The sequence below is a fragment of the Ochotona curzoniae genome, unplaced genomic scaffold, assembly GCF_017591425.1.
Source record: "Ochotona curzoniae isolate NIBS_2020 unplaced genomic scaffold, NIBS_Ocur_1.0 contig_64, whole genome shotgun sequence".
NCBI lineage: Eukaryota > Metazoa > Chordata > Mammalia > Lagomorpha > Ochotonidae > Ochotona > Ochotona curzoniae.
Genome location: NW_024466502.1, coordinates 46,157,038 through 46,172,799, shown reverse-complemented (window position 1 = coordinate 46,172,799; position 15,762 = coordinate 46,157,038). Strand labels below are relative to the sequence as shown.

Genomic DNA, 15,762 nt, shown 5'->3' with positions numbered 1-15,762 from the left:
AAAATAAAATAGTTGGTATAATTCTAAAAAAAAAAATTCTGATTTGAAAGTAAGAAACTGTAAGACAAGCTCTTGAAAACAATTTTACATTTTTTATCATCAAATTTTTTGCCCAAAGAAGCAATACACAGTTTTTTTAAAAAAAATGTATGAAAATTGCATGTAGTGCAAAAGCTGTGTGGCTTTAAAATTTTTGGCCTCAAAATTTTTTCAAATTCCATTTTCCACAAACTTTTTGAAATTCATAATATACATTGTGTCTAGAATTACATGACAGTTCTTACATATAAATAATAGTGCCTTGATACTCTTGAAAATCACTCATCAAGCTCTTAACCTGTTTTATTTCTTTTAACCATTAAATGAAAGGTAACAATGATTTCTGATCCCCTGCTGCCTAGAAATATTTATTGAATGAGTTAAAAATGTTTATCAAGTAGTTTCATGTTTTCTACTACAACCCAGGAGCTGTTTTCTGTTTTTTTTTTTTCATATTTATGTTCTTAAATATATCTGAATCTGGAGTTTAGAAAATCATATTTAACCTATCTTCTGAGTGTTAAGGAAGAAACCTATCTTAGATTCAATAGGCAAGACCTCATATAAGATAAATCTAGATGTGAAGAAAGACCATTTGATCTGTAAAGCAAAATGAAAGCTTTAATTGTTTGTGATCCTTATATTAGAGAAAGATTGAAATATTTAAGAAACAATGTAATTTTCTCTGTTTAATTGTATGGGTAGCATATATCCATCTTTGTAATTTTGAAGCTTGTAAGGAAACAACAGTAAAATAAGTTATATCCTTTTAATGGTAATCTTACGAATGTAAACTCAGTTTTCCTTTTAAGTTAATGCCAAATTCTGGTATTGAGAATCTTCAAACTGTTAGTTGAAGTATGAGATGAGTTTGGAATGGAGAAGACATCAGGTGAGCATGCAGAATACAGACCAGGTTAAGTCATTCAGTAGTTCACTTTGGATTTTATAATTCAAATATAAATCTCTTAAGCATAGGTATGTATGTGATAGTAGATTAGAAAGCTTAGCCAAAGACTAACTTCCATATTTAACATTAAAGATTTTCTTCAGTAAATGATCTATCCTTTTGTTATAACCACTATGTTTCCTTAATGGTAGATACACAGGTTAAGAATACTTGGATTTGACAAAGTTAGAGTTTTATAAACCATGATTACTAATTGACAGTCTGAATGATACTGTGGTTTTTTTTTTTTTCCTTTGCAGGTGGATATTACTGTCTCTTCCTGATGGAAAATTCTTAATTCTAAATTTTATTTCTCATTTGAGTGTTATAAAAAGGGAGAAAAGTGTTCCCTTAATTTTTTAAGTTATATTTGGTTCTAGTAAGTATTTAAATATATCACTTGCACAATATCTAAGAGAAGAAATGAGACCGTTGTTAGTACATTCCCATACACTAAAATTTTCTGTTCTTTATCAAAGTAAAACTTGTGTTTGTTGCCATTAGTTTGAGCCTTTTTAATGAAGGAACTAAATCCTCCATCAAAAATGTCATGGTTTATGTTCTTGATTATAAAATAGATACCAGGTACTTCTGGTTTTTTTTTCTTTTTCAAGGATATATGAAACAAATATGTTGGCAGAATAAAGGCTTAAGCTTTTTACATTAAAAGTACTATATAAGGTGAGAAGTTATTTGCTGGTTTTTGTCTTCATTATACTGAAACTAAATTCACCATTTATAATTTTCTGCTTGGGCTTACTTATTGATACATGGAATTTATACAAACATTTTCATAAGTAATGCTCTCTTTAAGTATCTTAAGTATATTAATTTTATTCTTGTGATTAGTGTTTTGAAGAGTTGGTAACTGCCTGAAGCGTGTTATTGTTCATATATATCTTTTACTACATGGTTAGATTTTGAAAAATTCTAACCCAACAGAAGAAAAATTTATTCTACTTTGATATTAAGTATTCCTTTTGATTGGCTTGTTACTGAACATATTCTGTATATCTTTTGCAATTTACAAATTTCTTTTATCTTAGCATAGGTGATTAAGACATGTCCTTGGAAAATGGCAGAATTTTTAATTGTCTTAGTTTGCTTATTTCCACATTTTATTATTTCATATCTTTGGGAATATTTATACTTAATGGAGCAGGTAGTTGGAAATACAAGTTGTTATAGTATGATTTCAAGTCTTTAGTTTTAATGCCTGATGATCATAAAATAGGGTAATTTTTTTTTTTTATCGAAAAGAGCTCTCATCTACTAGTTGAGTACACAGTGGCCAAGACTCGGCTGGATTGAGAATTCAGTATAGGTCTCCCATGTACAGGTGACGTGAACCCAACAACCTAAGCCGTCACTGCTATCTCTTGTGGTCTGAATTGGCAGGGAGGTGGGGAATCAAACCCAGGCACTCCACAATGGGATTGAGGCATCTCAACTTGCACCTTGACCCACATAGATTAAGTGCCCAGCTCTTTTGGTAGTAGTTTAAATTTTCCATCTGATTATTTTAAAATGCCATTTCAATTTGAAGAGATAAGTCTGGCATTTGTTCTCCCAGACAATTTAAATATTTCCACATAAGAGAATTTGCAATTTTTAACTTAAATGACAATTGTATCAGTTCATATCTGCATTATTAGTATATTTTTAACAGTATGGTTGAAAAATTACACTTAAGCAAAAGCAATTAAAGGACCACTCCATGTAACTGTTACAAGAATCTTCCAGACAGATAAGACTAAGGTTAAAATTATTTGATATATAAAAGAAACAGTAGGGTAGTGTGTGTGTTTCTGTGATGACATATGCAAAAAATAGTCACTGAGAGGATCAAAGAGTTTTAGGAGCCTGATATTTATTTTGCAGTTACTTAAGCTTTTAGCTAATCCAGGTTCAGTTTTCTACACTTCTGTGAGATAACTGTGACGGTTTCATGTAGGTCAGCCTATTTCATCTTTGTGGATAAGGTAGATTTACAATTCTGATTCAAGGTTGCAGTTTCCATATGAAATCATTTAGAGTACAAACAAAATGAATAAATGAGTTGGTTGTTAAAAATGACTTTTAAAATAATATTAAATATAATCAGGGATTTTACAAATTGTGCTTTGAGAGCTCTGAATTTGTTTTCAACTTGTTCACTTTAGCTGGAGTCTGTGCTGATGACTCCAAGAGACATTGATTTTGCTCTGGGTATACATTTACCCAAATGAGCCACAGTTATCATTTATCCCTCTATCCTTAGATGTAATGGCATAATTCAGTACTTGATTATTTCTTGCTTGTATTCAGTATTTACTTTTAAGATTTACTATTGAAGAGACAGAGTTTACAGAGAAAATGAGAGGCAGAGAGAAAGGTCTTGCATCAGCTAGTTCACCAGTGAACTGGCTAGATTTTTAACACAGCAAGAGACTTTCATTTCCTTCCCCCTCCCCCCTTTTAAGATTTACTTTCGTTGGAAAGACAGATGTTACAGAGAATAGCAGGGATCCAAAGAATAGCAGGGACCACCGGTTCACTGCCCAAGTGGCCACAAGTGTTGGGGCTGAACCTATCAGGAGCTGGAAGCTGCTTCTTGGACTCCAATGAGGATACAGGGTCCCAAGGCTTTTGTGGCATGCTCCACTGCTCTTAGGCCACAAGCAGGGAGCTGGATGGGAAATGGAGCAACCCATACACAAACCAGCTCCAATATGGGATCATGGTGCATACTAAGTGAGGATTTAGCCACTGAGCCATTGATCCGGGCCATATTTTCTGCCATTTTTAAGCAGCAAAATTCATCCAAAAACGTTGGGCCCAGCACAGCCTAGTAGCTAAAGTCCTTGCCTTGCATGTGCCAGGGTCCCGTATGGGTGCTGGTTCATTTCCCAGCTGCTCCACTTCCCATCCAGCTCCCTGCTTATGTCCTGAGAAAGCTGTAGAGGACAACCCAAATGCTTGAGACCCTGTGCCCACATGGGAGACCCAAAAAAGGCTCCTGGCTTCGGATTGGCTCATCTCCAGCTGTTACAGCCACTTGGGGAGTGAACCAGTGGACAAAAGATCTGTCCTTTTCTCAGTATATCTGGCTTTCCAATGAAAATGACTCTTAAAAAATTAAGATAATAACTTGTGTGTTTATGCTAGTACTGATAATATTAAAAGACTAGCAAAAAATTTTAAAGTGTCTAATAAAGGCTGGTTAATTTGGTTAGAAGATTGTTTTATAGCTACTTTGGTAAATTATATTTTTTAAATGTTCATGATTAAATGAGTGAAGTATCAAGTAATATGAATAAAATTATGTTGAACTTATCATTGGTTTACAATGGTTGAAAGGTAAGTCTTGTGGAAGAGATTATGACTATAAGTAATGAAGATGTTTGTGATGGAGAAAGTTGTTTTGTGTTGGTTTTTGAAGTGGAGAAATTCTTGAAAAGTAACAACTGAAGCAGCCTTACCACCAAGAAATCACTGCCTTCAAAATTATACACTGGAATTCTGCGTTGAGCAACTTTAGAAGTGATAATATGTTCCTGCCTTCTTTGGCATATGCCCAGTAATGGGATTGCTGCATCATACACCAAATCTATTTCTAGTTTTTAAAGAAACTTTGATACTGCTTTCCCCAGTAGTTATGCTAATTTGCATGCCCACTAACAATATGCAAGAGTCCATCTTTGCCAGCGTTTGTTGATCTGTCTTTTGGGTAATTGGTGAGTGAGGTGATGTCTCACTGTGATTTTGATTTGTTTTTTCTGATGGCTAGTGATAGATGAGCATTTTTTCCTATATTTGTTGGCTATTGATTTTTTTTAAGCTACTCACATCATTTGCTCATTTCCTAAACTGATTGGTCGTTGAATTTTTTTTTTTTTAGTTGCTGACATATTCTGGATATTAATCCTTTGTCAGAAATATTCCTAGCAAATATTTTCTCTCACTGTGTTTGTAATATCTATCACAGTAGCCCAAATACGGGATTGCCCAAGGTTTCCATCATTATACAAGTGAATTTAAAAATCTAGAGTGTCTACACAATGGAATATTATGCTGTGAAATGAAGAAATTTATTTTTTGCAGCATTATGGTTGTTCCTGGAAGACATGTTGAATGAAACAAGCTGGACAGATACCAGATATGATAGCTTAAATATAAAACAAAATTAAATGTCTGTTTCAGTTTTGCTGTAAATACAATGTTCTATCAACCTTTGTTTTAAATTTTTATCAAAAAAAATTGATAGGAATTATGTACCACAATAGCTTTGAGGATTTTATAACCATTATGAAATATGAGCAAATAAATTATTTCAAGTATTGTTTGTAACATTCGCTGATTTCCTTGTTGATTGTTAAGCTGTTGTTTAGTGGAGCATTAAGCCTTTATTAATGTAGATCTAAAATGTTATCTTAAAACTAATAGTTGAGAAAGTGTAGTGAAGAAATAGTTATGGAGACAATTGAGCAAATAATTTAAACATTGGGTTATTTTAAAATTAGTTTCAGGGAAAGTTTATTCTGCTTATTTAAAGCAGTGTTGAAAAGGAATTCAAGAATCATTTTGAGTTCTTGATCAGTTGATTTTAATGTCATTTCACCAGTCTTACAGCCCTGAAAATGTTGAAAACTAAGTATAAGAAAAGAAGTAGGTAAAGAAATAGGTGTTACAATTTTGAAACTACACTAATAAACTAAGGAAATATAAAAATGATCTATGTTATAAATTCTTGATAATGCAATGGAACTTTCAGTTTTAAAAATAATGAATTTTTGTTAAAAAGAAATTAAAATTTTCTGAACTTATACAGACATAGAAACCAAAAAAAGGCAAAACATTTCATTTCAAATAAGTGAAAAGGCAAGTAAGTAGTAACAGACCCTACTAGTTGTATATTTGAATTAATGGGTTTACATCCTACCTACCCTGATGTGTTACTGTCCTGGGGCTGAGAAGCAACATCATCTACTTTGTTGGGAGGTGGAAGTTTGGGGGGAATCCCAAATAAAATAAATTTTTAAAAAAATCATCTACTTGGAAAGAACTAATAGGGAAGTGTATTCCTGGCTGTCCCCCCAATGTGAGAGAATTATTTCATTTGAAAAACCCTACCCAACTGGTGTTTCATGTTGCAGATAGTTAAAACAGCCATTTGGAAGCCAGAAGTGAAGAACTGAAAATAGGTTTCCTATCTGGGTAGCAGGCAGTTTCCTGAGCTGGTACCTGTTCCTTCCCAGGATGCAGAGTAACAGGAAAGAAATCTGGAGTGGATCATGGCTTAAACCCAAGCTCTGATAGAAGATTGAGCTGTCCAAAGCAGTGTCTTCAGTGGTTGATCAGTCATCTACTCCAGAAGTTTTCTTTGAATCTGATCTTTATGTATTTTCATTTTATGATCTGTTTTATAACATACTGTGTAAGTGCACAAAATTAAAATTATTCAAGATATAATAGTTTAAGGGTATAGAAAATGCTTCTTGTTTACCTGATGGCCATAACTGCTGAAATGTGCTCAAAATAGAAATGAAATGGTTATCAAATGTACAGCATTAGTAGATGCTTAGTAAATATTTGGAATTTTGATTAAGCAAAAATAGATTTTTTTTTACCCTGTTTTTCTGACATATTGTTATTTTACAGTTTATCTAGAAAGGAAAGTATATAACCTGAGAAATACTTTGACTAGTTGACTTAAGAAACTTATTTGGAGGTCTAGAAATTTGCCTCTGTTTAGGGAGGAAGGAACCAAAACAGTACAGAAATCAAGTTAGACCTTATATCACTTCTGTCAACATTTTAATGAGTATTGTTGGCACCCTTTGAAAAATCAATATAGTTAAAACACCCAAAACTAAAGTTTTGGGTTTGTAATAATTATGCTGTCGCTTTTTAATCAGTAGTATAACTTATTCTAGAAGGTTCTATCAGGTATCCTTTCAGGAAAAGCATTTCAGATCATTTTAAGCTTTCAAATGCTTACTATATTAATTAAATAACAATTCCTTCTTTGTACTTGTCCTTGTTTGTGGTGAATGCAGGTGGTCTTGATGTTTTGTGTTTATTATTTTTATTGGAAAAGCAGATGTACAGAGAGGAGAGACAAAGATCTTCCATCCGCTGGTTCACTTCCCAATTGGCCTCAACAGCTGGAGCTGATCAGGAGCCAGGAGCTTCCTCCAGGATTCTCACATGGGTATATGGTCCCAAGGCTTTGGGCCGTCCTCCACTGCTTTCCCAGGCCACAAGCAGAGAGCTGGATGAGAGGTGGAGCAGCTGGGATACAAATCCGTGTCTGTATGGGATCCTAACACAAGCAAGGCAAGGACTTTAGCTACTAGGCTACTGCACTTAGCCTGTGATCTTGGTTTTTGTGTAATCACAGTTTGGTTGGGAATGTAATTGAGTCCATAGGTAAAGATTTATTGCATTTTGAAATATACATGCAAATTGTTCATTTATTCAGGTTAAAGTATTCCTGTTCGTTAATAAACGCTTGTTTCCCCAAACCATTATTTGTTGAAAGCCTTGGTGTGTGATTTATGTTGGGTCTGATGTATAATAGGTGGACCAAACTGCAGTACATTGATAGAATGTGAAAAATATGAGATGTTAAAATATCACAAGTGACAGTATACTGCATGGGAGATCCAGAAGAGGATCTGGGCTCCTGGCTTCGAATCAGCACAGCTCTGGCTATTGCAGCCACTTGGGGCATGAATCAACAGACTAAAGATTTTCCTCTCTGTATATGTGAGTTTATAATAATGATGAAATAAATCTTTAGGGAGTAGATTTGAAAAAAATGTGTAAAAGCAAAACTGTACCTTGGTTTATTTTTATTCCAGTTTTTTTAAAGCTGTTTTTTTTTTTTTTTTTGAAAGGCAGATATACACAGAGGAAGATCTTCCATCTGTTGGTTCACTCCTCAAGTGGCCACAACAGCTGGAATTGCACCAGTCAAAAGCCAGGAGCCCAGGTTTTCCAAAGCAGGTGCAGGGTCCCAAGATTTTGGACCGTTCTTGACTGCTTTCCCAGACCAAGATTTATTCTTGCATCGTAGGCCAAAGCAGGTTTCACTTTCAGGTAGCCAAATGTTAATTAGCCTACTTTCTGTGAATGCTTTATGAAAATAATTCATAGACCTAGAAATTGATGAAAAAGAAATGGTGTTGGTCAATGAGATTTAAAAGGCATCTCGTGAGATGAAGAAAAGCACATCAGCTTGAATTAATCCTTTGCTTAAAACCTTTTGATAACAGGACAGTTTGGGGATAAAGAAAATGGTAGACATTTCTGGATGTTAAATTTTAGAATACTTTTTATCTCAAAACATTGTTAGTAGAAATGACACTAAGTGAAGTAAAAGGTTTTCAGGAGTTTGTATCATTTGTTTGAGACCTATGAAATAGAACTGAAAATAAATTTTTAAGTATTTCTAAAAGCTGTTTATATATTGCTATTTGTTTTCAAAAGGAATCCTTGACAACTGTTGCCAGTCTAGTATTAAACTGAATTATTAAGTACTTCGTTCCCTGTTAGGACTTCAAAGAAGTCTGAAGGACTTGGATAAACTTAATGGGAAAGAAGCAATTCCACCAAAATGTTTAATATAGTTTTCACTTGGTGAGAACTGTTAACAGTGTGAAACAGGACATTCTTTGATATTCTGTATTCTGGAATACTTGAATATGAAGACTGGAGCTGTTCCTTGGACTTAGAACTTAACAGGATTTTCTTTCTGTAGTGAAGTACAGAGTTTACCTTTAATTGCAACATTTCTTAGCGTACAGGGTGTATGTTAGGTGTTTATTTGTTAGAATATTTCTAGGGAGATAGTCTAACTCTCAAATCAGCAATGAGTTGTCAACTCTGGCATCAAGTTTGCAGGAAATATTCTGTATTGTATGCTAGTCTTGAACATAAATCCTTGTTGAGACCATTCAGTAATCATGTGGCTTGGTTGAGAAAATAATTATGACATCTTTCAATACAGATTTCTTTATTTTCACAGTTCAAGTACCCTTTAGTCTTTGCTTGATACTCCTTAAAAAAATTATTTTTATTGGAAAGTCAGATATACAGAGAAGAGGAGAGACAGGGAGGAAGATCTTTCATCCATTGATTCACTCCCAAAGCAGCTGCAGCAGCCAGAGCTGTGCCAATCCAAAGCCAGGAGCCCAAACAGGTGCAAGGTCCCAAGGCTTTGGGCTGACCTCGACAGCCTTCCCAGGCCACTAGCAGGGAGCTAGATAGGAATTGGGGCTGCTGAGATTAGAACTGGTCCCCGTATGGGATCCCAGCGCATGCAAGGCAAGGACTTTAGCCACTAGGCTACCATGCCTGGCCCCCTGGGTAGTCTTAAAACTCATGTATGTGTACCCTGGTGTAAGAAAGAATTGTAATTATGAATATCATCTCTGGCATTTTTATATTTCCTTCTCTGAGAAATTGGCCAGCAAATTGGTGTTTTAAGTTAGTAATTTTACTGAAAGTGACTTAAATCTATCAAAATATTTTAATACCGAGCAAGCTTGTTGGTTTTTCTAACATGTATACAAACCATTCAAACTTTGGATGCTTTTATTATTGTAAATCATAAGGTATCACATTTGTTTGGCATAAATTTAAGTTTATTTAGTCCTCACAACCATCTGTATTCTCATTTAGAGGCAAGGAAATTGCGTAGGGAAATAGTATGGCTTGTAGTATACCTGGTAGGGGTGTCAGGATTCAAGCTTGGGTGGCTTAATTGCACAGCTGATGCTCTTGGACTTACTCTACAGTTTCAGAGAACTAACAAGGCAGTGAACATTAGGCCATAAAGTTCTCAAAATGACAGGACACTTTGACATTGCCCTTTTCTGAGGTGCTTTGAGTCATGTCATTTTCTTGTTTAATCCCTCTGCCACCATAAATCCAGACCTTTTACTTACTGTGTTAAGTGTTTCCACTTTGAAAAAGTGGAGAAAACAGGCTTTCCAGAACTGGATCTAGAAGGGGAAGAAGTACTAGAGCTTAATAACTGACTCCTTTGCAACTTGTATTTCAAGACTGTTTTGAAGATGTATCTATATGGAAATACTGTATCAAGCACAAATTGTGTTCTCAGGTATTCTGTGGTGGTCCATGTTCATTACCAAGAAAACACGCATTTAGAACATGTTTAAGGAACACTGAGATGTGTGCATATGTTCTTGCTCTTATTTGTCGTCCGCACATGTAGATGTGAATCAGAGCTCTTCCTTGAGGTAACTGCCGCAGCCCAAGCATCCAGATAAGTCTACACAACTTATGGTCCTATTTGAGTAAGTCTACACAGCTTATGGTTCTGTTTATGCTTCTGTTTGGTTGTGGTGGTTTTTAAGATGCCAAGACACTATGTCTTACTGTCATCTCACTGAAACATGCTGTATCGTTGTCAAAGTCCAGTAGAGGAGATGCACCTTGATAACAAAAAGGCACACAAACTAAATGGAACATCCAAGTTGCAAACCTTAAGACACTTTAAAATATTATCAGTTTAGGAACTGGACTTCAGGCAAGTCGCAATCACTAGTTTCTTTATGCCTGCTGGGGACCATAGTAATAACAGTAACCTCAAACACTCAGTAATGTATCAGTTTCCAATTAAAATTCTTCAGTACCAAAGTGTAGCTGCAGAATTGAAAGCAGGTCATTGATAATTTGTCCTAGGTTGAGTCAAGTTAAATGTTTTGATTTGGGGAGAACTGACAGTGTTAGCAGGACATTCTTGGTTCTTTATGTCTTACTGATATGCCATGCTAGTTGAACAGATTTCACAAAACTTATCTCCTATGCAACAATGACAAGAGAAACTGTTGTAAATTGTATGAAAAGTTGTCTCTTTAGTAGACAAAGATGGGTTCCCAGAATGGGTTCTGAGAGTTATAAGCATACTGGAAGATAATCTCAGCTATGTAAATGTTAAAATTCAGGGCTTGGGAGTATTTTTAAAATATTGACTAGCTGGATTTTTTTTTTTTCTGCTGCCCTACCAAATTGATTGTTGTTCTTTTGACGTTCAGATTTGCAGGGTGTGGAAACTAATTTGTTTCCTGAATTTTTGTTTAAATCACTAAGTGTGTTTCCAAATTAAGCTCTGCCCTCAGTAACCTGACTTGTTACATGTAACCTCTTGGATTGATTTTGTCCCACAGAGCCTTTGTGTTCTTGATGATTAATTCCTCTCAAAATAGACATGACCTAAGTATCAGTAAAATATTTGGGTATTTCGAAGTTAATGTGTATTCCTTAATTTTTCTGACATGTTTGACTACTAAGATGAACTTTTGCTTTCAAGTAGTTTTCTAAAATTAGCTTCTTGTTGCCAGATAACACTCAATAGCCTCTTCTTTATTAGATAAACAAAAAACCCTAAAATATTGTAGCATTCAAATAGGATTCATATCTGACATCAGAGCACCTACAGTGCCTGGCACAGTGCCAATACTTTGCTTGTGTTAACTTCTCAATAGAATTTTTCCAAAGACTTGAAAAATAGGCCTAAAAATAGTCAATGAAATAACTTAAAACTTAATTTTGAATTCACATCTACAAAATAATTAGCTATGGAGAGCCTTGTAAGTAATTGTGAATTCCAAAAGCTAAGTTTATGTGTTGATGTTTTCATTTATTTCCTAAAAAATAATTTTATAATTTATGGCATGTAATATATTTTAACAGTTTCCTTGCATAAATAGTGATGTTAGACTTTTTGATACACAAATATATATCCAGCATCTATTTTAATTCATACTGAATGATTGAAGTATGTTTTGTGTAACTGGTAAGGTAAGTCTAACGAAACTTTCTAAATTCTACTATTGACAATCTTACTGCCTTCTCTTTTCAAAATGTTTACTTTTAATAGTCTATTTAATTTCCTAGTTAAGAGAAATTAAAAATGGTAAAATGAGGTTTTAATTAAATCTTTCTAGTGTATATTTGATTCCAATTTACTGATAAGATTTGGTGTGTTTAAAGATAGCTTAAAATTCTTAAAAGATGTCATAAATGAGAATAATAACCAAAATAAAGTGCAAGGTCTCCATTACACTGGTTTGATGATTCTAGACATAAGAATCTATATTTTCTGCTGCTATGTTCTCATTTTAAGTTTTAGCTGCATTTCATAATTAATTCTTACTCATTAATATGTGTACAGCTATTTGTTCACCTAACAAGTCATTTGATTCTGAGGCAATCACTGTTTTAAAATCTCTTCAATGGCATCAGGGTACATTTATTAAAATATCAATTGAACATGTATAAGAAGCTGAAACTTTCCTACTAGTTAAGGAGACAATGAAATAAAGCAGAAGTTATAGTGCAGCATAATATTCTCTTTCTGCAAAGATTTCTTCATTGGCTGATTGATTTGAGAGGCAGAGTGATAGAGATCTTCCATTCATTTGGGGAATGAACCAGCAGATGGAACATCTCTAACTGCCTTTCAAGTGAAAGTAAATATTAACAAAAAAGAAAAAGTGGGTAGCCAGTACTTGAACTGATGATCTGAAATGGGATGTGCACAGTACCAGTCCGAATGAAATTCAGGTGAATATTATGCTAAAAAATTTTAAGTAACTTTGTAATGGCAATGTAAGCAAAAGCTTAAACTGTTCCAGAGAAATTGAGTACAGTCATGCTAAAATACTTAAAAATTGGCTCAACTTTAGTAGGGCTTCAAGCAAGGAGGTTGTCATGTCTCCAGGATTTTAAATTCTAAGAGATTGAATTTGGCTCTGTTCTAAATTTTCCTGCAGAGTGAGCCTCCAGTATATACATTTTGCAAGATTTTAGCACACTGATGTATTATAAAATCAAAAGGAAAAAAATCACATAACTTTGTAGACTTATGTGGAGAATTCAATATCATGTTGGAAATTATGTTTAACTTTTCCACTGTAGTAAAGAATATTCCCCCCCCCTTTTTTTTTTGTCATATTGACACCTTATCTGTACAAGATAATGGTTAACCGAAAGGAAAGCTACCACCAATGGAAGTTGTAGGAGAGGCATTGGAAGTTTAAAAAAAAAAAAAAAAAAGGTAATAATAAGTGTCAAAAGTGTTATCAGAGCATTTATTTGTAATGAGAAATCTGGGGTGCTGAATAGTTCACTGAGGCTTACAATGTTAAATCTTATTTGAATCATTAGAAAAGATTACGGCATGTTTTCCTGCTTTAATAAAAAAAAGTCTACAGAATACCATTAACCTGGAAGGGTCTTATTATCAGGTTTTGTATTATTTAATACAAAATTGGTGTGGAAGTTTTAAGAGTTGTGATAAATGTTTCATATGCCTTATAGCTGCATTTGAGTACAATCTAAGGTTGACTTCTTTAAAAAGTAGAGTGGAAGTGATTAGTTCAAGTTAACTAATGGTTCAGTTTAAAGGATTTTATTCTTTAAGCAAAATTTAATTTTATTCTATACTAAACAAATTATGTGCTCAACTGACCAGCCTCTTCAGTCACACTCTGTTAGTGCAGCAAGGCCATGTACTTGGAAATCTCTGCTATTGCCCAAACTCATTCTGTCTGAGGAGAATGAATTATCAAAAAAGACTCCTGGCTTTGATCATAACTGTACTGTATAAGCAGGGAAGTTTTATTCATATGCATATACAGTTTTAATGAGGAAGGGATTGAGCTTTTAAAGACAATAGCTAAGAAGATAGTCTTCATCAAAATCAAACATTATAGTAGTATTTTTTTAAAGATTTATTTTTTATTTGTATCGCAAAGTCAGATATACAGAGTGGAGGAGAGCCAGAGAGGAACATCTGAGGCAATCAGATGTACCGTCTTATGATTCACTCCCCAAGTGACCACAACTGCCAGTGCTGCGCCGATCTGAAACCAGGAACCAAGAATTTCTTCCAGGTCTCGCATACCGATACAGGGTCCCAAAGCATTGGGCCGTCCTCGACTGCTTTCCCAGGCCACAAGCAGGGAGCTGGATGGGAAGTGGGCTGCCGGGATTAGAATCGGCGCCCATATGGGATCCCAGTCGCTTTCAAGGTGAGGACCTTAGCCACTAGGCCATGCCGCTGGGAAAATGGTATTTTTAAATGCCTTAGAAAATAAAATACCTGAAGAATTTTAGTTGGCATTATTTGGGTAAAATAAGATTTACTTATTTTTGTTGCAAAAGTCGTTTTTCAAAGAGGAGAGACAGAAAGATCTTCTATCCTCTGGTTCACTCCGTAAGGGCTACAATGGCTAGAACTGAGCCATTCGGAAGGCAGGAACCAGGTACTTCTTCCATTTCTCCCTTGTGGGTGCAGGATCCCAAGGCTTTAGGCATCCATCCATTGCTTTCCTAGGCCACAAGCAGGGAGCAGGTGAGGACTTTAACTACTCTGCTACTGCACTGGGCCCAATAATCAAAATTGTTAACAGTATATTCATTCTATGCCAAGCAGTGTAAGAGTCACAAAAGATGGTTCCATAAGAAGAGAGTTTTTAGCCTAAAAGGGAATATTATACTAACATACAAGCAACCGATAGGGTATAACAGAAGGCAAACTGTCTTTTCAACTGGAAGTTTTATAGCCACTCAGAGGAAATGAACCTTTCTGTAGAAAATGAGTTGGGCTTAAAAATGAATAGGACTGATTATGATGAAATCAAAGAATGACTTTCAAGTAGGAAAAATGACATGAACCATGACATGCCCAAACAGGAAGGAATAGGATAAGGTAGAAACATCAGATTGAAGGCAAAGACTGGGTTTTAAGAGACAGGTAGAGAAATGAATATAATTTATTTAAATTGTTTTCCTTCATTTGCATAAGGTGCACTCATTGCTAATCACAGAAAATAAGAGTATTCAGATTGTCTGAAGACCTTCGAGAATAAGGTATGATGGTTTGATAGGGAGAAAAACCTTGCAAATAATTGAAAAGGAACCTGTTTTGAAATAAGACAAAATTTTCAATCAGTATGGACTTGTGAAAAATCAGAGCAAAAAGGTGGCATAATTGCCCATCGGATTTTGGGGTAATAGATAAAATCAGTCATGCGAATGATCATGTATTATCCAAAGAGAATCCTTTTCAAACCTTTCCCTGATATACAGCTAAATGTTAGCTCAACTTATTTACTCCTAAAGTGTCCTTTCCCTAATATTCAACTGTCTAAATCTTCTTAGGCTATCTTCCCCCTTAATGAAATTTTCCTAGTCCACCTGTTATCCTCAAGCAAAAGCATTGCATCTATCCACTGGGTTTCCTACCCAACTTGAAACGATAGAAAGAGGCCTTCTTAGTCTCTCTGTGTGTAAAGCCCAGCATGATCTTAAACATAATAGATGCTTGCTGAAAATCAGCAGGCATATGCTTAGGGCTAAACAGTATAATCTGAAAAGGCTGAGTGCCAGCTAGATAAATACAGATTCTCTAGGCTCATTCTTTACTTTTTAAGTCTCCCCTCATTCTATACATGCCTGGAGTTTTAAGATAACATAATATCACAATTATTCCAGCTGAAGCCAGCAGCTTGTGGATGAAAGAATCAGGCTTGTGAAACTGAGATTCCTTTTTGAGAGCCATTAAAAATAATAATTGGTAATTCTAAACCTACCAATATGTAAAATACCACAAAATGTAATAGCTGTTTGCTTTTTACAAGGCATCATTGAGCCAGCAGTCAAGATGCTTACAACTCATATCAGAATATCAGTTCCATTACCAGGCTCACCTCTGACTCCAGCTTCCTACTATTACAGACCCTTTGGGAGACAGAAGT

The 15,762-nt window shown here is 34.8% G+C and overlaps 1 long non-coding RNA gene across 1 annotated transcript; it reads left to right on the top strand.

The window, feature by feature from the left end:
• LOC121163715 lies at nucleotides 1-15,762 on the top strand. The gene is made up of 4 exons (XR_005884943.1): nucleotides 1-1,669; nucleotides 10,098-10,293; nucleotides 14,811-14,875; nucleotides 15,646-15,762. It is a non-coding gene; the product is annotated as an uncharacterized LOC121163715 (long non-coding RNA).